We start from the raw sequence: 26,144 nt of genomic DNA, 5'->3' as shown, positions 1-26,144 counted from the left end.
ATTAAAATATCATATTTGTTGTGTCTGCACAAATAATTAACAAGAACACGAAAGTAAAGGTATACAATAATATATTAGGAAGAAAAGTTATATACATATTTACATGTCTTGAGATATACTTCAGTTGGAGATATTCCGGCAGGTGACGTGTTGCATGTCTTACTTGAGGCAACATAGGCCTATTTGGCGGTCGTTGCAGAACTCTCTCAGTATTGGTGATTGATACTTTTATATATCTCACTCACCCGCCTATGTTAATTAGTAGGCGTCTCCACAACAATATTGAAGTGTACTTGACGACTGGGCTACGTCGGACGTTTCTGCTAGATTAGATAAATACTTTTGCAGTTTTAACAAAAGAGCTACAATAATATCAGAGCGTCTTCATTTACACTGAACATCTAAAAAATGCCAACATCAATATATTACATATGAATGAGTTCCCTGTGGAATGTCCACAGGTCCTGCTAATTTTAATTAATTCCCTATTAGTTTTTTCGGGTTACTCATAGAATGATCATCTTTAGTTAACTATAACGTATAATTATATTCATGTAGATATTTTACATGATTTATACTTGCGTAATATTTGCATAAAAAGATTATAGTAAACACAAACCTCTTTCTATATATATTTATGTATACGTATACACATTTGCTAAAAAATTTTGCCTACCAAACTCCTTTGTCAATTTTTAGTCTACGGACATGAAACATCATATATAGGGTATTCGAACGCATGCGAAACTTTATATTTTTATTTCAGAAAGGAAAACTCGGCGCAAAAGTGTGAAAATTAAAAACAAAATGAAATTTGTCAGGTAAAGGTCGAACGACGACATAAAGAATATGCATGCGTAACGTAATAGATAGTGGTTCAGCAGATGGTGTTGCAGTGCGTATGCAACGATAATGCAAATATTTTTAATATTTAACCTTCCAGCAAATATTTCTCTATAGCTCATGCATTACCGTCAAAAGAAAAAGTAAATCGTAAGCTAAACGTTTTGGTTTCGATTCTCGGTGGTGGCGCACAAGTCATTTTAAACTATACTATTAAAGCGTATTTTACGACTGGGCAATGCTGGACGGCCTGCTAGTATATAAATACATTTCTTGTGATAGGTGTGTCGGGAAAAATTGAGGCGCTCAATAGTATGCCGCCATGTAAAAGAGTTTGATTCATATTTTAACACTTTAAAAACATTTTTTTTTAACGTGAATTGCATCAGTATCGGTTGGTTTTTGAAACACATGATTGGTTATCCGAACCTGTACATATGTACAAGGAATGAAAAAAAAAATGAAGCAGAAAATCGAATGTAGCCTTAGCAATGCAAAACAAATACTCGCATATCGAATATCTTGTTATTGAATCTGCGCATTTATATGCTTCCATATCTTGAGGAAGACTGAACAAACAGGGAAAGGCAATGATACCCGCATCTTGAGGAGGCGGAAGGAGAAGGCGGGAAAACGGACTACAGACGCGAAGAGTGCGCATGCGCAGTAATGGCAACGATGGGGATGGAAATTCGCTGTTGACAAAAGCCACCATTTCGGTTAGAGCATTTTACGTCAGCCATTTTGAATTCGGTTTTTCTTGGACGTTTGTTTTTATGCTGGAAGCCGTTCAACTATTTTCCATAAGGATGTTGGACGATTAAACGTGTCACTACTGGTCAGATGATGTTGCAGTGCGTATGCAACGATAATGTCAATATACACAACCATATATATATATATATATATATATATATATATATATAGATAATGAAATAAGAATTACAGTTAAGTTTACCAAAATAATCCGAGATGGCAAAACTAAATATATTATAAATATTGAGGAGTTAATATTTATAAAGTAATCTCAACCAGATGTAAAAGCTCAATAAAACCAAATAGGAAATAGAGCTTATAATCAGAACAAGTAGTTTATAAAACATGTTAAGATACACTTTGAAAAGAAATTAAAAACATATTTAATTTTAAAAAAGGAAGCACAAAATAAGTGGATAGTCCTTAATCCGCGGAGTTTCGAAGAAATACTTTCCAAGCAAAATCCGATCCCGCATTTTGCTAAATCCTACTCTCTGATGAGAAGGAAAGTATTTCTTCGAAACTCCGCGGATAATGAGTATCCACTTACGTTGTGCTTCTTTTTTATTTTTAACTCTTTTTCAAATAGTTTTTTAACATGTTTTATTAACTACTTGTTCTTTGTTTATATCATTGTCATAATGTTTTTAAATCATTGAATTTTTTTTTAACACGTTTCAGACGTTCTGTGAAGCGTCCTCTTCAGAAAGTATTTAAAATGTTTAGAATATATTCAATATTTGTTAAAAAGGTGAAATAACATTTTTGTAGTTCATTTGAAATGTTCCAAGAGGTGGAAACATGTGTTCACGATTCTACTTTTCATTCGTATGTTCAATTTTTATTACTGGTTCATTGGGCTGGACTGATGTCTTATGTTTCTCTCTCTCTCTCTCTTTGCTTGTGTTTCTGTTTATCTTTCTTTGTTTTTCTCATTTTTTTCCTTTTTTTACTCTTACTTGAGTGGGGGTGAGGGGGCCGTTGGTACTTGGTCAACTGGGTGCATAGGGTAGGAGGTGTGTGTGTGTATGTTTGCGTACGCGCGTACGTGTGTGTGTGTGTGTGGGTGTGTGTAGGTCTGTGTGTGTGTGGGTGTGTGTGCTTGTGTGTGTTTTTTATATTGGTTTGAAGAATGTATGTTCTGTTTTATAGTATTATAAAGTTATTTGCTTCTTTATGGAAAGTAACTCTGATTCAAGGTCGTTACTAATGTGTGTGTGTGTGGTAGGAGAGGGCAGCTCCTGTGAAGTAAGGGTAGGGGTGTTTTCATTCAATTTTGATATTTATTTTTATATATACATACATACATACATACATACATACATACATATATATATGTATATATATATATAATCATTTTATCTATCAACAGTGTCTTATCATTTGTCAAATTTAATTAGTAAATATATATATATATATATATATATATATATATATATATATATATACATAACACGCTTCGCACATGCACCTTTGTCCTTTCAGTAGGTATGATATTATTATTGACTCCATAATATTTGCTGCGACATATTACACAGCCATTTTTTGTTCTTCTATCTGCTTATCCGAAATATATCATAAAACTTTGTCACACACAGTAGATTACTGTGCCAAATTGGGACTCTTCAAGTAAGAAATATTATTATTGATAATATGATAATAACATAATTTAATATATATATATATATATATATATATATATATATATATATATATATATATATACGTGCCGGACTGTGATACACATGGTCTGGAGTTCGATTCATAGAAACAGTCAAGCTACGCTGATGAGAGTTAGTTACCGAGAAACACGCGTGTACGTAGATTACTGTTTTAAAAATAATAAAAATAAATAAAATGTTATATACGTCCAAATAAATTATGGGCGACTTTCTAAGTACATAAAAATGAGCTTCGAGGCTAAGCCACTATTTTACAGTTAAAAACAACAAATATATATATATATATATATACATATATATATATATTAATAGTCGAGTTAAATGAAGAAGGAAAAGATCAATTCTTTAAGAGCAGACATATCTAAATTATTGTAAAGTTTCTTTCTCTCTTATATATATATATATATATATATATATATATATATATATATATATATATATATATATATATATATACGTATATATTAATAGTGGAGTTAAATGAAGGGATAGTGTAGAGCTCAACAAATTGTTTGGAGGCTTATATAGAGACCAACACAGAAAAATAAAATGACGATATAAAACTACATATTAATATATACAGATTTAATCATGCATTCAATAAAGTTATACATAAATTAGGAGTGTAGGTATGTGAGAACTCTTTATACCAAGGTGTTCCGAAGTCTAATGCTTCTCACCAAAAACGTATATTAAACCATTTGATATATCAATAGTATCTTCCTTATCATTTTCTCTAACAGACATTTAGATCTTTAAATTAATAATACATATAAAAATCAAATTTGCACAGTAAATAACACGCTTCCCTCAGTATATATATTTTTATTATTTGTATTCTTCTATATAGCATGTTTTGAATAGATCTGTAATATCCACTATTTTAGAAATGGGATTACCCGAAATATATCATGGATCTGTCACATACGGAAGACTACTGTGCCAAATTTGGACTCTTCAAGTAAGACATATTATTATTGATACATAATATATATATATATATATATATATATATATATATATATATATATATATTAAGGAAAAATCAATTCTTTAAGAGCAGACATATTGGGATAGTACAAAGCTCAACAAATTGTTTTGACGCTTATATAGAAATCAAGAAAGAAAGAAAATGACAACATAAACTATATATTTATATATACAGATTTATTCATTTATTCAATATACATTATAAAAAGTGAACCATCGCGTAAATTCAATCAACTAAAAAAAATTGAAAACGGGGTGAGGAAAAAAAAATATATATATAATGGGGCAAGTTATATGTACAATTTAATAAAATAAATAAGTCGATTAAAAACAAGATCGTTAAAATACACCCGAAGCGCTTTTCGTTCAGACTAACATTTTCAAGGGTCATAAGTCTGAAAATTATTATCTTTTTAGAATATTTGGTAGTGGTATGGAGTAAGAGCGGAGAGGAGGTTAAGAAAACGATGTTCACTTCTTTATAATTATTCTAAAATTTTGCCAATCGAATAAAGTTATATATATATATATATATATATATATATATATATATATATATATAATAACAGGGCAACGTTCGTAAAATATGCTGTAATATGATATTTTAATTCATGCAGAATTCGTATTTATTATCATAAAGAAAAACAACTCATGGATACCACAAGACAGAAATCGAAACCAAAACATTTAGCGCTCCAGCGTTATTCATTGCCATCTGAGCTGACTACAAATGGTTATGAAAACTGTAAAAATTAACCGACTTTAACGTATAAACGTATATTTTCGCACATTTAGAGGAGCCTTTTTCAAAGTTCGAATTTCTCAATTTAGACACATTAGCATCTATTTTCTAAAATAAATCAAATTTATTTCACAAATCCGAATCTTCTATACATGACGTTTCAAGTCTGTAGATCAAAAATGGACATGCAGGGCGGAACGATAAAATTGTCGCCCTGGAAAAGACGACATAATTCCATTTCCCGTTGATTAAAACCGGTTTTCTTTTTTTTATTGCAGACCATCTACTAGTTGGCGTGTTGTGTACAAATCCCAAGAATGATAGGAGTCTTCTATCATGTTTTTTGAAAAGTGACACAATGTTCAGCGAACGAGATCGGAGATGCGTCGCTGTACTCTCTGCATGCTCTCTACCGATCCAAGTTATGACAACAGACTATTACCAGCACCCTTAAAATGCGTTGCTGGATTGACATAAGTAACAAGGACGTGCCCAAGGTGATGAAAACTTGACTTTGTAATCTGAATAAGCAATAAAACGCAGCAAATATGTTAACACCAAAGTGTACCTGGACGAGCTGATGAGTGTGGTGATCTCCTGGTGCAATCAAGTGACCATTAGCAGACTCTAAGAGTTGCGATAAGATTGGGCACCGAACCACAAGACTAAAGAGACCCAGACTGTTCTTCAGAAGGAATGCTACGACTTTGTACCATTATCTCACTGACCCCGTCTTCCCTCGACCTGAACCCGCGGGACTACTTCGTTCGTACGTCAGCACCTCTCCAACATCACCTCTCACAACAAGAAAGCCAGCTATTCGTTACCATTTGAGTTAAGTGTATATGCATGTCAAACCATACAAATTATTCGACAAACGTATAAATGTATATTTTCGCATTCGAAGATGATACACAGCAAGTTGTATTACGCCTGTCGAGTTAAAATATTTAAATTTTGACTTCTTAGCAGCTATTTTTACCGGCTAAAACCAAATGGAATTTGTTTAACCATCACGAATCCCGTATATATGAAGTTTCAAATCTGTACATCAAAAATTTTAAGAGTAGTTTGGTAGAGACCGTTCAGCACACACATAGTCAATATATATATATATATATATATATATATATATATATGTTTTGAGAAAAATAGAAAAACCGAATGAAATTATTAAAATCATCAACGTTTCCTCCTTATTTCAGAGGACATCTTCATGATATTGAAGTAAAAATGCAAGAAAAGAAAAAGTCATAGATCATACGAAAAAGAGAATCAGTTTTTGAATTCTACCCATGTCGGGAAGGACAAACATATGTGTGCGTATGTGTGCGACATGGGTAGGATTCAGAAACTGTTCTCTTTTACGTATATGACTTTTTCTTTTATTGTATTTTTACTTCAATATCCTAAAGATATCCTCTGAAATAAGGAGGAAACGTTGATTATTTTATTAATTTCATTCGGTTTTTCTATTTTTCTCAAAACATAACGTAAACCTCCGCTAGTATTTTTATTTCTATTTTATATATATATCTATATATATGTGTATATATATATATATATATATATATATATATATATATATATATATATATATATATATATATAACACTTACTGCTATATATCCATCTGTTTGCCGGTCTGTCTGTTGATCTGTCTCCATATTTACAAACTCTATCTCCACCGAAACTAAAAGTCGCAGAGTGGCGATAGGGGTCTCAAATGATTGAATTTTTACAGGCTGTTCTTTTATAAGTCTTTAGCCGGTTAAAATTACTTTTAATGGGTCAAAAATGGGTGAATATTGAAAAAAAAAATCGTTAAATATTTTGTACATTCATCTTAGTTTATTTTTAATTTTATATTTTTATTCGGTTTATATGCGCGTCACCTTTGTACAGTCGTAACGGCACCAACTTTAAATGCTATAGTTTTAATTCTAGCTGATAGCACCTACATACTTATGTTACTTTTTAAATCACGACTTAATAACAATATATACGAAATCTTGACAAATTATAATATATTAAAGCGTATTTTACGCCCGGGCAAAGCCGCCCCGCTAGTATATATATATATATATATATATATATATATATATATATATATATATATATATATATATATATATATATATAGTCTTTGAAGTTTTTAACCTTAAAAACTATACAAAAAATTATTTTTTATCATTCGTTAGAAAATCATTTAGTCAGTAAGTCATTCAATCACCTGCAATCACTGCATCAACTTGCTCTCTCGAATTCACTATAGTACCAGTAATAATTTCTTTTTAAGGGATCATCAGTTGTTTACCATGAATCTCTGTCTGTTTCGGAGTTTTAAAAACAAAACAGTATATTACATCATGCCTTCCCAGCAGTATTGATCAAACACCACCTCCCTTAATCTTAGGAAAAAACGTGTTACAAATATTAGATCTAATTTCCTATTCTTACTAACTTTATCTAACCTATTCATGTTATAAAAATGAATTTCTTGTCTGTGATATATATATATATATATATATATATATATATATATGTTTATGTGTGTGTGTGTGTGTGTGTGTGTGTGTGTGTGTGTGGCTTCGATTTGATTCTCCCTCTGCTTAATTTCCCCCCCCTCGCTCTTTTGTGTCACAAGCCATACTTCGATTTCGCATTATATATATATATATATTTTTTTTTAAATCAGCGGCTGTCGTTATCTGACATTTGAAGAAATGAGAGTAGCTGTAACAAGAGTCATTGACAGGCTCACACAAGAGGACTTTTATGAAGGCTTCTATTATAGAAGTTGATTTAACAGTACAAGTGTATTGCAGCCGGAAGAGATTACTTCAAAGGAGACTAGAGTTTCATCTGTGTACTATCAATACAAGTGTTCATACGAAAAAGTTATGGAAGGCACCTCGAATTAGGACGTTAGACTTAATCTGGATTCATTATGACCTTCTAGTTAACTCATCCTATTTTTATTTTTTTTCATTGTACATAAGTATTTACTTGATTTATATGTCTATTCGTAATTTTCCTCCTGTCATACGGGCGGTCGTTTCGATCCTGGCTTGATGTAGTTGCCCGTCTACGTGCACTGATGAGCTGTGATACAACGAAACAGTACTGTATGTGGATGCCTATACTCATGAGCAACAACAACAACAAAAAAAATGGGCCCAGGTTGAAAGAAGGAAGAAATCGATTTTTCAATATCTTCTCATGAATTTTTAAAAATATTAACTGTATTTTGTGTGTCATTATTATTATAGCATATAATAATAAGTGGAATAATTAATTTTAAAAATGGTAAGACCTCATCTTGGCGAGCATATAAAAAACCGAATTGCAGGATTAAGGTAGTCCCAAATGACTTACAAGCAGATTTTTGATATTTTAAGAAAAGAAAATGTGAAAATATCTCTTTCTATAGTGAAGCACATTGGTCAAAAATTCGAAGTCTACCGGTTAGTAAAAGGGGAATTTGGATCTTGTCACCCTAGAGCATTCACTTTGAAGAACGACCACCGGATTAAATGAACTGTTTTGAAGGATTGAAAGAAAACTTATGTTGACCATACCAAAAAATTCAAAACAGGGAAAATTCTTTCTAGATATAAAATTTTTAGACGAATGAAAGAAATGTGATTTTCTTCTAAAAAGTCTGCAAAGAAGCCATTTTTATCTAAGAAGAACATCAATGACAGAAAGAGAATTTTCTCAGGTTATGGCAAGAATTATACAAACTTGTTCAGGAACATTTTCTGGTTAGATGAATGAAGATTTTGTCTTGTTAGTGATGCTCCCGAACGGTGTAATCGAAGAACTGGAGAAAATTTTTCGTCAAGTTGCATAAAATCGATAGTTAAACACGGGAATGGAGGGATAATGACATGGGGAACTTTTATTGCTGCAGAAGTTGGGGAACTTATTAGATGTGAGAAGTCAATCAATGCAAAGGAATACATTCGAATATTAGAAACAGGACTGTTACTAAGCATCCAGAATCTGTGAATATGCCAGAACATTATTTTTCAACATGATAATGTCCTTGCACACACTGCTAAAGTCACAAAAAATGTTTTTTGATAATTCAATTGATGTGATATCTTGGCCAGGTACAAAGCTCCGATTTAAACCCAATCGAGAATATTTGGTCCATAATATCTCGTGCATTGGCTGGAAGAATGTTTTTGAATAATGACAACAACGGGAAGCTGTGCAAAGCGAATGGAATAGCATCTCCTCTTCACAGTGTTCCACTTTGGTTGAGAGCATGTCTAAAAGGATTGATCTTTTAAAGAAACCAAAAAGGAATACGATTCCATCCTAAGCATTTATTAAAGTAAATGTCTTCTTCTGTGTTATTACTCTCGTTTAAGTTTCCTTGTTCAATTATTCTTTGTTCGATATAACATTTAGTGCAATAAAATGTATAAAATTTGTTTGGCCCATTTTTTCACCAACGAGTATACACACACACACACACACACACACACACACACACACACACACACACACACACACACACATATATATATATATTGAGGGTGAAAAACTCAATTCTTGCTATATATATACCAAATATAGCAAGGAAGAAAATACTAAAAAAGAGAGAAAGGATCTTATAGAAACCATTAGATCTTAAAAAGATTTTCTTTTTGTTTAATAAGATAATGTGCCAAAGACCAAATGTAAATAGTTTATAAGATTTTCACGTGCGCCTTACTCAGGATAAAAAATGAGTCAACGATAAACATGGCGGCATAAGAAACGGCTAATTATATGATAGGCAATGGACGAACCGTAGGTAATATTCAAAACAACCAATGGTGAATAATTTGCACATATATATATATATATATATATATATATATATATATATATATATATATATATATATATATAACTAATCTATATAATATTGTCCTTGCTGATTCCTTAGTAAGTTCTTACGTTACCCTTTAAAAACATCAAATACAACTTTGGTAGGTCAAGCTGTTTAAAAAAGGCCAAATGCACGAAATTTAGCTATAAATTGGCCAATCTGGCAACTTTTAATAATACTATGAGAGTGACCTCCCTTTAATATAGATATTTTCTCGTATATCATTATAATAATATACGATCATTGTTGTAATTGCGCGAGAAAAGAACTCGTAGTTATTCCTACATGCAGCGGTTCTTCAGCAAAGAAAGACGCCAGGGAAACGTTAATTAAAAATGGTACATTTGAAAGCAATAAGGAAAATCGTAAGAACATTGCTTGCTAAGAAGTGTTGGACTGAAGGATTAAATTAAAGATTTTCTCTTACAATATGATTTTATTTGTATTGAACTATGTAGCACAATATTACTTTCTATGAATTTATTATTACTTATTAGTTTATCTAATTTGGGTGCGTTTTAATAGTTAAAATATTAGGTATATTACTTTTACAGAAACGTCAACTCATATTTGCTGCGTGTTATTGGTTATTCCGTTTACAAAGTCAAGTATTTTCTCCCTTTTTTTCTGTATTTGTCTCCCTTTGTTTCTTTATTCATAATTCAAAGAAAATAACCAACTACTGAGTTTCCTTACCTGCAAGTCTCATATATCTACTTTAAAACAAAATATTCAAATGCATTTCTTTCTAAAAATTTCTATATAAGTTCAAACGTACAAGGGTTTTTCTAAAACCAACGCCTCCTATTTTAAAGCCTAAAAGTTCAAGAAATACGGCGATTGGATTTTTTCCATTAATACATACGACCTTTTGTACTCCAGGATGTATTTTCTACATAGTCACCACCATTCTTAATGCATTTTTGCGAGGTATTCATTCACTCATCAATGCTTCTGACGCACATATATGACAGGGGTGCTTTTTAGGATGGTTTCTTTCAGTCATATTGCGTTTTAATGTTTTCTTTTCTGTCAAAAATCTATTTTTTTTTGCTATTAAGAAAAATATTAGCTTTATCCAAACATATTTATTAATTAAATATATTTCTCATTCCGAGGAATTTTCACGGGTCTTGCTAGTTTGTAATAATAGATTAACACCAATCTAAAACCTGCCAAATCAGTTTCGAATGTTAAAATCATAAATATAATATTTTTGCTTTGATACGTTTCAAGTTTCTTATTAGTTTTCGGGTTCCAAGTTGGAACTACAATTCGCGGACAACGTAGGATAACCTTGCTAACAATACCGGAGAGATTTATTAAGTGCTATTGTTTGCTGCGATGAGAAGGGTGAGATGTCACTGCACTTAAAATTAGGATATTCAATTCTTCCTATTAAAACATCCATTTTTATTCCCAAGCAAGTGACATACAAAGCAAAATAAATAAAAATTAAATAAACAAATAAAAAAAGATTAATAAAAAACATTAGAAAATATTCACAAAGACTTCTAAAATATTTTCATTCGGGTTGTAAATTAATGTGAATTAAATTCCGAGCGAAAGAAAAAAAAGAAATCATAAATCTACGATATTTATTTATTTAATCTTCCATTCAATTTGAATGAATTAGTCTTTGCAGACATTTCAATCCCACAATTCCCAAGCTGTGTTGTACACCGTGATAAATCGTCGCCAAGAAGTGTTTGGCCAAGTCGATAATTTCCAGAGGTGCACGCATGCATGCACCACAGTCTAGCTCGTCCAAGTTAACAGGATTTGTGGTTTATGGATTCTGTCTTATGGGAATGGATTTAGATTTGCATTGGCGACCATGTTGCTACGGCTAACGGCCGCCTTTGGTTTCAAAGTTGATTATAAAGGATACTGAAGAGAAAAAAAAACGGCAACAGAATCTGGCGAAAAGGAAGGAAGAAAAGAACAAAAAATGTACGAAGACAAAAAACAGAGATTAAAAAAGATGAAATTATCAACAAGGTAAATAAAAGGGAGAGGCACTAATGATTTTCAAGAAATAGTGTAAAAATATTGCCTCTTAGTATTATTCCGCCCGAATGGCTCAAAGAGGATTGCAAATTGCATTGTTATGATGACTGGACTTATTTATTCATGACCTGAAAGATTCATATATCTGTTGCGCTAATTATGGGGTAGTGATATTTTAGGTGGTTACTGTTAGTTGATGGCACTGGCGGGTACTGGCAGGCACTGTCAGTTATTACTGTATTGAGGCAGTCACTTGTGAGCACTGGCTACCTTAACAGTTCGTTTTCACAGCCGTCAAGTGTTGGTGAATGGCTGCATTGGTGTAGATATTATATCTCAACATATGTTTTGTAAGTATGTGGAATACGGACCGTGCCGTATTTTATATATAGTAAAACTCCTTTAATTTGAACTTTCTCTAAAGTTGGACTTCCTCTCATTTGGACTTCTTCTAAACCTGGACTTTCTCTAAACTTGAACTGTCTCGTCATTGAAATTGCATTAGCATATTTGATGCGGAGTTGCAGTAAAACTGTTTACATGGTTTAGTCAGATATTGCGAAGAAATGTTAATATTGGTACTATGTAATTAATGTAAATTAGCTATTGATAATTAATTTACATTAACTGTAATTTTTTTTCAGATTGCTATATTTAAAATAGTGTAAAACAACTCATCACAATGGGTCTAGAAAAAATTCTTGAAACCAAACGGTTACCAATCAACCAACCACGCTGTTCTTAAATCACTTAATGCAAATGATGTTGAAATGTGGGTGCAACAGGATGAGGAAACTACTGATCAATATCCTGAAGGCAGTAATGGTGATGAAAATAGCGACAGCTCCCATTCTCTTGACCCTAATGTAAATAACCAAGAACACTCTGATGAAGCAATATCATGGGATGATGCAGAAAAGTCTATGGAGACGGTTATAAAATTTCTAGAAAAAAGTCCTTACTTTAGTGACAACTATGTTTTGCAAGCAATGTCACTCCGAAGAGATATAATCATAAAAAAAGCTACAGAACCTAGAAATTGTAGATTTTCGTGATCGCTTACGGAATACAATGGCAGCGCCCGAGAGCTCAATCGATGAAAATAGAAACTGCAACGAGACATACATGTATGATTTCTGTAGATGATAACTTAGGTAATAAATACCTAACAAGTAAGAGTAGATTTAATTTATTTTTAATGTTTTTGTTCCTGGTAATAATATTTAATAATTCTTACCTGCAATATATCGTAAAATCAACTTAATATATACTTGAAGTATCATATAGCAATGAATTTCATTTACTATTTCTTAATTCTTAGAAAATTAAAGTTAACTGCAGCATATTTTTTATCACGAAACTTGAACAGCATCCCGTAATTTGGACGAAGAGGATGTTCAAATTATAGGAATTATACTGTATTTTAGATTTATACTGTATGTTAGATTTATACTGTATTATAGATTTATACTGTATTTTAAATTTATATTGTATTATAGATTTATACTGTATTTTAGATTTATACTGTATTTTAGATTTATACTGTATTATAGATTTATACTGTATTTTAGATTTATACTGTATTATAGATTTATACTGTATTTTAAATTTATACTGTATTTTAGATTTATACTGTATTATAGATTTATACTGTATTTTAGATTTATACTGTATTATAGATTTATACTGTATTTTAAATTTATACTGTATTTTAGATTTATATTGTATTTTAGATTTATACTGTATTTTAGATTTATACTGTATTATAGATTTATACTGTATTTTAGATTTATACTGTATTATAGATTTATACTGTATTTTAGATTTATACTGTATTTTAAATTTATACTGTATTTTAGATTTATACTGTATTTTAGATTTATACTGTATTTTAGATTTATACTGTATTATAGATTTATACTGTATTTTAAATTTATATTGTATTATAGATTTATACTGTATTTTAGATTTATACTGTATTTTAGATTTATACTGTATTTTAGATTTATACTGTATTATAGATTTATACTGTATTTTAGATTTATACTGTATTATAGATTTATACTGTATTTTAAATTTATACTGTATTTTAGATTTATACTGTATTATAGATTTATACTGTATTTTAAATTTATACTGTATTTTAGATTTATACTGTATTATAGATTTATACTGTATTTTAGATTTATACTGTATTTTAGATTTAAACTGTATTATTGATTTATACTGTATTTTAGATTTATACTGTATTATAGATTTATACTGTATTTTAGATTTATACTGTATTTTAAATTTATACTGTATTTTAGATTTATACTGTATTTTAGATTTATACTGTATTTTAGATTTATACTGTATTTTAGATTTATACTGTATTATAGATTTATACTGTATTTTAAATTTATATTGTATTATAGATTTATACTGTATTTTAGATTTATACTGTATTTTAGATTTATACTGTATTTTAGATTTATACTGTATTTTAGATTTATACTGTATTTTAAATTTATATTGTATTTTAGATTTATACTGTATTATAGATTTATACTGTATTTTAGATTTATACTGTATTATAGATTTATACTGTATTATAGATTTATACTGTATTATAGATTTATACTGTATTTTACATTTATACTGTATTATAGATGTTTATTGTATTTTAGATTTATACTGTATTTTAAATTTATATTGTATTTTAGATTTATACTGTATTATAGATTTATACTGTATTATAGATTTATACTGTATTTTAGATTTATACTGTATTATAGATTTATACTGTATTATAGATTTATACTGTATTATAGATTTATACTGTATTTTACATTTATACTGTATTTTACATTTATACTGTATTATAGATGTTTATTGTATTTTAGATTTATACTGTATTTTAAATTTATATTGTATTTTAGATTTATACTGCATTATGGATTTATACTGTATTATAGATTTATACTGTATTTTAAATTTATACTGTATTTTAAATTTATATTGTATTATAGATTTATACTGTATTATAGATTTATACTGTATTTTAGATTTATACTGTATTATGTTCAAATAAAAGTATACTGTATACGGTAGATATTATTTACTTAATTTTTAGGTGCCTCTCATGTGAGGACTGGGTAAATAAATAACATTAATATTTCAACACGGTCTACATTCTGCGTTGGTGCTACCAGATCAGGCTGTCTGAAGATATTGGCTTCCTAAGATGAAATGCACAAAACATCGATGCTTTTTGTTTTTCTACTTCCTTTTGCACAACTTAATTATGTTCTTCAAAACCAAAAGTTTCCTAACTTAAAATGTACCAAACATTAATACTGTAACCTTTTTCCCTCTCCCATTGCAAAACTCATTCATGTTCTGCAGGGCAGGGAACAAAACACTACAAACGAGCGATTGAAGATACAAAGCGCTTGAAGAATAAAATAATTGAATGCATACTATTTCCAACATAAGTACTATTTCCAAAATAAATACTATTTCCAAAATATATGGTATTTCCAAAATAAATGCTATTTCCAAAATAAATACTATTTCCAAAATAAATACTATTTCCAAAATAAATGCTATTTCCAAAATAAATACTATTTCTAAAAAATGGTATTTACAAAATAAATGCTATTTCCAAAATAAATACTATTTCCAAAATAAATGGTATTTCCAAAATAAATGCTATTTCCAAAATAAATACTATTTCCAAAATAAATACTATTTCCAAAATAAATGCTATTTCCAAAATAAATACTATTTCTAAAATAAATGCTATTTCCAAAATAAATACTATTTCCAAAATAAATACTATTTCCAAAATAAATACTATTTCTAAAATAAATACTATTTCTAAAATAAATGCTATTTGCAAAATAAATACTATTTCCAAAATAAATGGTATTTCCAAAATAAATAGTATTTCCAAAATAAATACTATTTCCAAAATAAATACTATTTAAAAAAAAACTATTTCCAAAATAAATGGTATTTCCAAAATAAATGCTATTTCCAAAATAAATACTATTTCCAAAATAAATACTATTTCCAAAATAAATACTATTTCCAAAATAAGTGGTATTTCCAAAATAAATGGTATTTCCAAAATAAATACTATTTCCAAAATAAATACTATTTCCAAAATAAATACTATTTCCAAAATAAATGGTATTTCCAAAATATATGGTATTTCCAAAATAAATGCTATTTCCAAAATAAATACTATTTCCAAAATAAATACTATTTCCAAAATAAATGGTATTTCAAAAATAAATGCTATTTCCAAAATAAATACTATTTCCAAAATAAATGGTATTTCCAAAATAAATACTATTTCCAAAATAAATGGTATTTCCAAAATAAATGCTATTTCCAAAATAAATACTATTTCCAAAATAAATGCTATTTCCAAAATAAATACTATTTCTAAAAAAATGGTATTTCCAAAATAAATGCTATTTCCAAAATAAATACTATTTCAAAAATAAATGGTATTTCCAAAATAAATACTATTTCCAAAAAAATGGTATTTCCAAAATAAATGCTATTTCCAAAATAAATACTATTTCCAAAATAAATGGTATTTCCAAAATAAATGGTATTTCCAAAAAAATGGTATTTCCAAAATAAATGCTATTTCCAAAATAAATACTATTTCCAAAAAAAATGCTATTTCCAAAAGAAATACTATTTCTAAAATAAATGCTATTTCCAAAATAAATACTATTTCCAAAATAAATACTATTTCCAAAATAAATACTATTTCCAAAATAAATACTATTTCTAAAATAAATGCTATTTCCAAAATAAATACTATTTCCAAAATAAATACTATTTCCAAAATAAATGCTATTTCCAAAATAAATGGTATTTCAAAAATAAATGCTATTTCCAAAATAAATATTATTTCCAAAATAAATACTATTTCCAAAATAAATGCTATTTCCAAAATAAATGCTATTTCCAAAATAAATACTATTACCAAAATGAATGGTATTTCCAAAATAAATGGTATTTCCAAAATAAATACTATTTCCAAAAAAATACTATTTCCAAAATAAATGGTATTTCCAAAATAAAGGGTATTTCCAAAATAAATGCTATTTCCAAATAAATACTATTTCCAAAATAAATAGTATTTCCAAAAGAAATGCTATTTCCAAAATAAATACTATTTCCAAAATAAATGGTATTTCCAAAATAAATGGTATTTCCAAAATAAATACTATTTCCAAAATAAATACTATTTCCAAAATAGATGGTATTTCCAAAATAAATACTATTTACAAAATAAATACTATTTCCAAAATAAATACTATTTCCAAAATAAATACTATTTCTAAAATAAATGCTATTTCCAAAATAAATGCTTTTTCGAAAATAAATAGTATTTCCAAAATAAATAATATTTCCAAAATAAATGCTATTTCCAAAATAAATACTATTTCCAAAATAAATACTATTACCAAAATGAATGGTATTTCCAAAATAAATGGTATTTCCAAAATAAATACTATTTCCAAAAAAATACTATTTCCAAAATAAATGGTATTTCCAAAATAAAGGGTATTTCCAAAATAAATGCTATTTCCAAAATAAATACTATTTCCAAAATAAATAGTATTTCCAAAATAAATGCTATTTCCAAAATAAATACTATTTCCAAAATAAATGGTATTTCCAAAATAAATGGTATTTCCAAAATAAATGGTATTTCCAAAATAAATGGTATTTCCAAAATAAATACTATTTCCAAAATAAATACTATTTCCAAAATAGATGGTATTTCCAAAATAAATACTATTTACAAAATAAATACTATTTCCAAAATAAATACTATTTCCAAAATAAATACTATTTCTAAAATAAATGCTATTTCCAAAATAAATGCTTTTTCGAAAATAAATAGTATTTCCAAAATAAATAATATTTCCAAAATAAATGCTATTTCCAAAATAAATACTATTTCCAAAATAAATACTATTACCAAAATGAATGGTATTTCCAAAATAAATGGTATTTCCAAAATAAATACTATTTCCAAAAAAATACTATTTCCAAAATAAATGGTATTTCCAAAATAAAGGGTATTTCCAAAATAAATGCTATTTCCAAAATAAATACTATTTCCAAAATAAATAGTATTTCCAAAATAAATGCTATTTCCAAAATAAATACTATTTCCAAAATAAATGGTATTTCCAAAATAAATGGTATTTCCAAAATAAATACTATTTCCAAAATAAATACTATTTCCAAAATAGATGGTATTTCCAAAATAAATACTATTTACAAAATAAATACTATTTCCAAAATAAATACTATTTCCAAAATAAATACTATTTCTAAAATAAATGCTATTTCCAAAATAAATGCTTTTTCGAAAATAAATAGTATTTCCAAAATAAATAATATTTCCAAAATAAATGCTATTTCCAAAATAACTGGATTTGGCATTAAATAACCCGAAAAAGGTTGATATGCCATGAAAGAGAACAACCAACCAACCATATTCTGCATAATACATCCATGTAAAAAATGGTAAGAGCCTGAATGCGATCCAACATGTTTATTTAAGCACAATTTTCAAAGGCATATCATCTTTATGAATCTATTATTTATATTTGTCTTTTGAAATATTTCATTTTACGCCCAATTACGTTTCGTTAATTAAAGTTAAAACCTGCACAAGCGACGGAGACAATTCGCAAACCTTGTGCACTTTTCAAAAAAATCGAAAGGAATTAGGAAGCATTTAAACTGACAAATCGAAAGTTCTACTTCATAAAAACTTTATTCAATCAATAAAGTGTCCCTTAAACATCCCGTGAGGAAATTATTCATAGGTTTTACAGAGAAAAAGAAGAAGAAAAAGAAAAAAAAACACGGAAGTAGATGTACAACAACAGGAAGAAAGAAAAATTGACAGAAAAAAAGAATAGAAAGTCAGAGTTCTGCCGGTCATTAAACACCCTCCCCCACACACACATATATATATACACACGCCGTACACACACATACACACATACACACACATACACACACATACACACACAGAAATATATATATTGTGTAAAAAAAATAATAATTGTAAATTATCAATCAGTTTCAAAAGGAAAACAAACAAAATCAACTTGAGTGTACGATCGTTTCAGAGAACGATATTCATTTTAATTAAAGTTGACAATAATTAACAAAGGTTTTGTCTCCTGATCAGCTAAATATTTGGGGGGGGGGGTTAAGACACCAAAATAAAACCAGCATTTTTGTCGTAAGGCGAATGTTCCTTATTGGGTTCCATAAGAAACTTTGTTTTAAGTTTAGTCAGTATATATTTGGGCATGCTTCTGTATCTTGTCTCCGAATATATAGTATATATGATGATTGCAACGTCTTGTTAGACGAGTGCCACTCCTTCTGACACTGAAAGTCCATGAGCCCGAAAATGACTTATTTAGTCCTGCCGGCGAATTCACAGGCTCAAGCAGATATGACACTGAAGACGGCCATTGGTATACATATATATATATATATATATATATATATATATATATATATATATATATATATATATATATATATATATATACGCACGCATACATACATATATACACATACATACGCATACACACATACATATCACACACATACATGCATACATACATACATACGTACACAATACATAATAGGCACACATACGCATACATATACATACCTACACATGTGCAAACATACACAAGACGGTCATTGGCAAACATACACATAAATATATACACGCATACATACATATATACACATACACACATACATATCTATAAACATACGAACATATATACCTATATACATGCACAATGCATAATACACATACATACATATACATACACACATGCATACATACACATATACATACATATACATCCCCATATACACACATATACAAATACATACACATATATACATACGCATACACATACATATACGTACACATATGCACATATATATACATGCACTTACCTACATATACATACACGTAGATATATATGCATTCATACACATACACATACACACATACATGTACATATACACATACACACACATGCACATATACACATGCATATACATGCATACATACACATACATATATATATATATGCATATATACATACACATACACACATGCATACATACCCATACACACATATGTGCATATATACACATAAACACATATATGCACATATACACACACATACATACAAACATATATATGTATATACATACACACAAACACATATACACATATACATACATATTTACATAGATATACATACATATACACACATGTACATATATAAACATACATACACATATACATACATATGTATAGAGAGACATATAATGATGGCAGATCAATTATTACATGCTTCCAGCATTTCAGGCCTAAACGCGCCACAGGTTTTTCATCGCCACATGACTGTTTTTTTTTATTGACAAATGCCAAAGATGATGTTAAAGAGTTTTAGCTTTATACGACAGCTAAATCTCACTCGGTTCAAAATGTTGATATCCAGCAACAAACAAGAGCAAGATAGCCAGCAACAAGCCAAACTGCAGACCAGCTTAATGCGGGTACTGGTCTCCCGCTTTATGGTTTTTTATATCAGAGATTTGCTTCTCCTAGAGGGGTTTCCTTCACCACGGCTTACGGGAGCCCTCTCCACCCTCCACACACATGGAAATAAACACATGCATACATACAAATGTACGCCAACATATATATGCATGTGCACACACATTAAAACATACACACGTAGAAGCACACATATACGCATATACATACACATGCATATCCATACGTACACATACATATACTTGTAAAATACACATGAAGGAACATTCCAAAAGTCATAAATACTCAATGATCAGGACGACGATGATGGTGATGGGCACGATTAAATGAGTTTGACATAAAAAAAACAATCCAATACAAACAATTTTTGTACTAGTGCACACACCGATCCGTGCTGAAACAACAACGCTAACACCCGGAAAACCATTCCCAACATGGGGAGGGGAGGGTGTTTTATACCTATTGTGCACTTTAACCTTACAATTGAATAATAAACATATAATAAAACTTTAATTAAACTTAGAAATACGATTAAAAAAAAATAGCGCGGTTCAGTAAGTGCATCAGCACTATAATTTTTAGTCCCTCTTCTAAATAGTATATATATATATATATATATATATATATATATATATATATATATATATATATATATATATATATATACTAGCTAGCAGATTGCATATGTATTATTATAGAATCAAGCCTCTATTGATATCACGAGTAATAATATGACCGGTGGACTGATTCGCAAAAACAAATAAATAAATAAATAAATAAATAATAAAAAAATAATGTTGTTCATCAAATTCCGTCTGTGTTTGTTTACAATATCACGTCAGCTGATATTTGGACTTTGCGATTTTAAAATAAGTCTTCCTTCTCTTATAAATAAAAAAGGAATTTGGACAAGAGAATATTTTAGATTACAGCGCTTAAGCGAAATAATTTTTCCCTTAAAATTTTTCCTGTAATTTTTTTTATCTATAAAATTAAAAAAAAAAAACTTTTACAAAGTAATATTTTACGTTACACCAGCCAAGGAAAATAATTATGATATTTCCTTTAGCCGGTGTGATGTAAAAAATTCACTTTCGATCTTGACGCTCACTATATTCCAGACCTTACTCTCTGTGACTTTTGGGTATTCCCTAAGATCAAGGAAAACCTTAGAGGCTATCGTTATGAGACAATTGAGGAGATGAAAGAGGCTGTGATGAGGGTCATTGACACGATTACACAAGAGGACTTCCATGGGGCATTCAAGAAGTTGGTAGAACGGTACAACAAGTGCATTGCAGCAGGAGGAGATTACTTCGAAGGGGATTAGAGTTTAATGTGTGTACTATTAATAAACGTGCGCATGCAAAAATGTCTGGAAACTTATTGGAGGCACCTCATATCCTGTTTCAACTCTGCTCTAAGCAGAAACATTCATTTTAAACGCGCCCCCATCATATCAAAGAACAAACTGTTAATTTTATTAAATTATGTTTAGATAATCACTTGAATTAAAGTTAAACGTATAAAAGTCAAGTATCAGGATTCAATTGTGCTCTAAAAAGTAACAATCACTTTAATTACACCCTTGTCTTATAAAAGAAAGTACAGTTGATTTTATAGGCCGGGCCTTTCTTCTTGTGCGGTGATAAAACTTCTCAAATGCACTTGTGATGTTAGGTTGTATAAAAGTGTTAACTTTGGTCAAAATCAGACTCCCTTCTTTAATCGCATTTTTTAAAATCGATTTTCGATACTTATCAGACGCATTTCAATACAAAACCTACATAAGAACACTGTTATACGAAAAAAAAAATCTGGAAACTTATTGAACGCCATTTGTATTAGTTTAAAAATCTCTCATATATGAATGAAAAAAGTACATAGTTAACACAGGCCGCAAAGAATAATATAAATTCTAGAAAAATTAAAAAAAGAAATAACCAAAAGGTTTAAAAAAACTAAGGGAGCTAACTCATGAAAATAATTATTCACGCCTTCTTTTATTTCATTTATTTTTAATTCATGCAATCGATGAAGACCAGCCAGGAAATGGTCACTTATCAGATTTCTCTGAATAAACATAAGGCCCCAAAAAAGACGGCCATTAAAAATATCAACAACACGAACGATTATTATAAGAGTTCGGCCGCCATAAAAATAGAACAGTGTTATTCAAATAACTAATTTTTTTTTGTCCGCCATCCATGCACAATAAACGGGGCGTCGCCGAGTAAATAACAATACAGAGGTTCAAAGATGGCGACTGTTTGGGAGAACATTTTTTGATGAGTCATTGTTCATAAATATTACGAATTTAGTGAGGATATAATAAGTCAATATAAAACGGTGATTACGATTGAATAACAAAACTAAGGTTGAATTAGATTATAATTGCACTCGGTAGAGCGTAACCCTCCATCAATACTAGTAATGTAGATCGGTTTGAAGCAGCAACAACAGCATTAGCAACAGTAAATGGAGAAGTAGAAGTAGCAGCAGCAGCAGCAGCAGCAGCAGCAGGGAAGTGATAGCTAAGTTGTTAACGACACGGGCTGACAACCTGGGTATGGCAAGTTCGAATCCAGGTCGTTCCATAAAGAACTTTCACATGTTGCTTCGTGTAATGTCTTTTTTTAGAAAGAATTCTGTTGAGGAAGATGTCGGGGGAACGAATGTCAACAATAATCGAAATGCTCATCATCATTATTAATGAGGACCCAAGTTTGGGACTACGGAAGGAAAACACGGAACACGGATTAGGTGTAAGAAATATTAACCGAAGAAGATATATTAACCGAAAATGTTACAAGGATAGGATGAAGGGTAAACGGAGCTTACTATACGTTAGTGTTCATTATGGGCATTCGTACGCGCTGGACACTACTAGTACTCCTGCTGATTTTACGGTATTACGATACTACTCCATGAGAAGGTTACCTCACATTGTAATGTAGTAAGATTGTAATATAGTACTGGAAGACACCATGATGCAGGTATGATTCGGTCTCACAACAATCATCATCATCATCATTTTCTTTTTACAAAGCAGTCATCATTTCTCAAGGTCCAGAGGCCACTCGAGGACAAGGGTTAATGAGTGTACAGTAGTCAATGGGAAAATGTATTGGATTTAATTTCGGCTTTCTCATAACCCTTTCTTCTCTTATTTTGTCCTTTAGTCCTAATATTCAATGAATGATGTTTCTGACAAAAAATAAATAAATAAAAATAAATAAATAAATAGATAAAAAATGCAGAATGTTCTTTTTTCCTGGGTAAGAAACTATTTCATGTAACACTTATCGTTGACAAGTTTTTGATTTTGAAGAAGTATTTGTTTTAGCTCATTACATCAAGTAGCTTCACGCTTAGTCTGGAGTGATTTCCATTAAAAAAAGCTTAGGTCTGTTTGATTCGCACCTTTAGTCTGTTGAATTTTGTTTTTCCACATTATTACCAACATAGATGAAATCGTCCACATTTTTAGACAAATAATACGTTTTTCGATGCAGTGTAGTCAAGAGAAATCTAGTATCACCCTGAACAACCATAACAGTGAGCTACACAATGGGCATTTCCCTCATGTTCTGCTACTTCTGTGATCAAAATATTATTGCATACGCAATAATATTTTGATCACAGAAGTATTTTCTTCATATCCCCATTTGAAAAATCTACAAGCAACAAAAAAATTAAAATTTATTACTTTTATTACCATCGAAATCGGTTACAGCGACTATTTTTCCAATCAAATCGATTGATCGCTTGCTCTAGTTGGGAACCCATCGCGGTGCCGTCGGAGGAAGCTTCATATGTCTTCTCACACTGACAGTCCATGATAAATTGTAGTCTACGTAGAGAACTTACTGTTGTTTTTATAAAATTATTTATATATACAGTGTATAATAAAAGTGACTATACCCCTTAAATTTCTTCAAGTATTTAAGGATATCTCTTCATAGAACAACATTGAAAAATAATTTTTGACACAATGAAAAGTAGTCTGTCTGCAGCATATATAACAGAGTTGATTTATTCCCCCCCTCAAATGACTCAAAATATAGCCATTAAAACTAAATCCCTAATCGTTCCAACACTAATATATATATATATATATATATATATATATATATATATATATATATATATATATATATATATTTAATTTTGTTTTATTTTAGCATTCCGCTTTCGAAAATAAGGGTTGTTGCCTGAAGAGGTCTCTAGTTAATAAATACTATTAGACCGAAACATACTCATGACTGTGTAGCAACAAACTACTGCTTATGTAAAGACAAATTTAAAATGTAACTTGCTCTACTTCTGTATTAAGCATTCTTGTATTAATCTCGTTATATTTCACTGGTTACCGTACTTTTGAAAAATAGCAACCACAAATTTTCGTAGACTCTAGAAAATTCAGTATGTTATTGGTATACATCTTATCAGGTGACTGACTAATCTCATGATTTCTGGTTCTAATGAACAACCACACCAGGAATTAGAATACACCCTACTAAAACCTGTTTCTCACAGCTGGTCAATTCGAAAAAATGCAATCTGGGCGTGAGGACACTTTAGAAAAACGACGTGCAATAAAATTCTGTTTAAAATTTGAAAATATGCCACAGAAACGTAAAAAAAATGCTTCAAACTGCTTTTGGACCATGATCAGACATAAGTTTTTGAGTGGCAGAAGAGATTCAAGAAAGGCAGGGAGTCTGTGAGGGATGATAAGAGGTATGGGAGAAGTAAGGAAGTCAGAAGACCAGAGTTGATTGGCCAAGTGACTAAACCCTTTAAATTTCTTCAAGTATTTAAGGATATCTCTTCATAGAACAACATTGAAAAATAATTTTTGACACAATGAAAAGTAGTCTGTCTGCAGCATCTATAGCAGAGTTGATTTATTTCCCCCTCAAAATAACTCAAAATATAGCCATTAAAAGCTAAATGCCTAATCGTTCCAACATTAATATATATATATATATATATATATGTATTTTTTTTAAAATTTTGTTTTATTTTAGCATTCCGCTTTCGAAAATAAGAGTTGTTGCCTGATGAGGTCTCTAGTTAATAAATACTAGTAGACCGAAACATACTCATGACTGTGTAGCAACAAAGTACTGTTTATGTAAAGACAAAGTTAAAATGTAACCTGCTCTACTTCTGTATTAAGCATTCTTGTATTAATTTCGTTATATTTCACTGGTTACCGTACTTTTGAAAAATAGCAACCACAAATTTTCGTAGACTCTCGAAAATTCAGTATCTTATTGGTATACATCTTATCAGGTGACTGACTAATCTCATGATTTCTGGTTCTAATGAACAGCCACACCAGGAATTAGAATACACCCTACTAAAACCTGTTTCTCACAGCTGGTGAATTCGAAAAATGCAATCTGGACGTGAGGACACTTTAGAAAAACGACGTGCAATAAAATTCTGTTTAAATTTTGAAAATATGCCACAGAAACGTAAAAAAAATGCTTCAAACTGCTTTTGGACCATGATCAGACATAAGTTTTTGAGTGGCAGAAGAGATTCAAGAAAGGCAGGGAGTCTGTGAGGGATGATAAGAGGTATGGG

The sequence above is a fragment of the Euprymna scolopes genome, chromosome 23 (genome assembly GCF_053919585.1).
Source record: "Euprymna scolopes isolate OS-2025 chromosome 23, ASM5391958v1, whole genome shotgun sequence".
Lineage (NCBI taxonomy): Eukaryota > Metazoa > Mollusca > Cephalopoda > Sepiida > Sepiolidae > Euprymna > Euprymna scolopes.
The sequence above is the reverse complement of the archived record's forward strand: the minus strand, read 5'-3'. Positions refer to the sequence as shown.